At 34.7% G+C, this 2666-nt stretch overlaps 1 pseudogene; it reads right to left on the reverse strand.

The window, feature by feature from the left end:
- Nucleotides 1-979: 979 nt before the first annotated feature.
- LOC149580697 (uncharacterized) lies at nt 980-1520 on the reverse strand (annotated as a pseudogene).
- Between the last annotated feature and the right edge of the window lie 1146 nt (nt 1521-2666).

Here is a 2666-nt window from a genome sequence, read left to right on the forward strand (position 1 = left end):
CAATATTTTTCACAAGGAAACCATGTTGTTTCTCACAACCACTTCTTCCAAATATCCAGACAATAAAATGAGATTTCCAAGTATGAGTAAAAACTAAGAAATCTTCAAACTCTATGTTATGGTCAGATACAAAGCTATTCCAGCCATGTTCTAAAGTCAATACTGTGTCAGTGCAACATAATTCTATAGGTCAAAGCTATCCATTGGGGCCTTCAAGAAGAATATTAAGATGCATTCGATCTTTGAAAAGTTGAATAAAATTTGGCAATATTTTCCTATACACATATCAGGTTCAATAGACATGTTTATCTCATCACATTTGGAGACCTTGATCACTTCCCATGGCGACACAAATTTTTGTAATGCGTATCCTGTATGAATTAAGGAATGGCCATCTTTACAATGGGGAGTTTCTGCTAGAAATGTTTAGCTTCGACAAACTAAACTAACATGTCCATGTTTATCTTTCTCTTTCATGTTATAATTGTCGGCATTGGGTGTCAACTTCTAAATATATTTTAGCTCGATGAACACATCCCCGTCTCTTCACTGTCTCTGCAATGGCACGAATTCACCAGTTTTGGTCGCATACATTTCCTCAATATTTGTGGAAGAGAATCACAAGGAACCATGGATATCTGGATACAATATTCAACATTGGCATTCTCAAACTTCCTCAACAAATGTGATGTAAATTCAATTTCTACTATAGTTGCTGCCCTCAAAATGTTAAATGTATGAAGTATGATATGCATGTCAGTCAAAGTCCTGAAAAAGCCTCCAGATTTAAATGCTCTCCTATTGAAAGATAAGTGGCTAAGCTCTGAGAGTTTTGTTCTTGTAAATTCAAAACATGCCTGTAGTTTACAGTGTCAACACAGGGATATGGAGGTCCAAGTTTCATAGGTAGGTCAACAATGCTTATCCTACTAGCAAGAAACTGCTTGAGAAGACCCCTAAGAAAGGGAGCCATTGTATTTCATCTTCTCTTCTTCTCTATAAGAACAGTGAAGGCAACAATCCATCTAACAAACCAATAAATAAGCTTGTGATCTCTTGTTACAACCTTTCATTGCAAGAATATAACTGCCTAGAATAGCCCTACAAATGCTGATAGAAATGATGTAGATCACATTGCCCCTTTTGTAGCATTCCGACATGTTCTCATAGGAGACTCCATAAACTTTTGAAGATGAAGAATAAAAAATGGTACAAATGTTAAATAGAAATATAGTGGAAATGTTTTTCTGAATTTTCAATATGTTACATTTGCATTATGTGCTAATCATGAAGCTGCATCAGGATGTAAGATAGAACATGGAATAACTAGAGCATATGGATCCAATTTATGTGATTGGAAATCCATCCTAATAGATAAGTAGAGAAACCAAAATAATAAGACCACCTATGCAACTGTCTCGAACAACTTTATATATTGGCAAAGCAATTGGACTAGTTTTTGCAACGAAATCTTGATATGATTTAGGTAGTGTTTCTGGTCACATAAGAAAGGAATACATGACCTGAGTAGATGATATGGAAAATAAAAAAGAATCTTCATGTCCCCAACGAAGACCATGGAAAGGTCCGTTAAATCCACCAAATAACAAACCAATTCAACAAGCTTCTTCTCTTACAATCAAATCTTTCTAGACACAAGCAATTTTATTTTTTAAATTGAACCCCAAATCTTGAACTAGAACTTTGAATCTTCTTTCTCAAGTTGTAGATGTTGAACCTTAAAACTTTAAATATATGAACTCACTTTTGAACTTCAAAAAATCTTGTACTTTCAAACCTTCTAAACTTTGAGAATTAAGATTAAGGTTCAGTGCTTCTTTCAAATGTAATCTTCTTACAAGATGAATCCTACAACACCATAACTAGCAAAATGAACCAACAGAAGATTTTCTTGATGAGGCTAATTTGGAAGCTTAAAATTGGGGAACTAGAAGTACGCCTATAGCTATCTATGAATGGGGATTATGTGCTGCAAAGTACATAAAGAATCTAGAATCTCTAGTAGAAGACAATTGCCTTATCCATTGGGTTAGAGAGTCGAGCCAAGAAGAGGGTAAAAATAGAGTTTCTTGTTAGTAGGGTGGAGGGGAGCAAGGCAAAAATCAAATCTAGGAAAATGAATAGCAACGCAACAACACAAGGAAAAAGTAAACTAGGCAAGGCAAAATTGGGAAAGAAAAACATATTTATAAGTAGGTGAGGAAACCTCACCAAAAGGAGGAGGAGCAAAATGAAACTCATACATGGCCATTAACCAGTTGTGAAAAGAAGGAACCATTCTGAAATAATGCATGGTATCCCAATGAAGTAATCCATCTCAGCTGAAATTTAATTACCCCCACAATACTGTAAATCAACTCAATAAAATGAAGAAATCTTGGAAGCAAAATAATATACCCAAAGAGCCATTTTTTGTCATAAAATTCCAATCTTTCTTTATCCTTTTGCATGGAGGATTTGAGGCCATTCGCAAACTCAAATTGGAACAAACATTTCTCAAATATCTCCAAAGAAAACACTTCATTGTCTTTATCATTTAAACACTTAGGACTATCATAATTTGGAGGACTTTCAGCATACATGACAACCTCAAATTTTGAACATGCCTCTCCAATTTTAGGATAAACCTTGACTAAAATAATTTC

Source organism: Cupressus sempervirens, chromosome 1 (assembly GCF_028749045.1).
Source record: "Cupressus sempervirens isolate cs-2001-9-10 chromosome 1, ASM2874904v1, whole genome shotgun sequence".
Taxonomy (NCBI): Eukaryota; Viridiplantae; Streptophyta; class Pinopsida; order Cupressales; family Cupressaceae; genus Cupressus; species Cupressus sempervirens.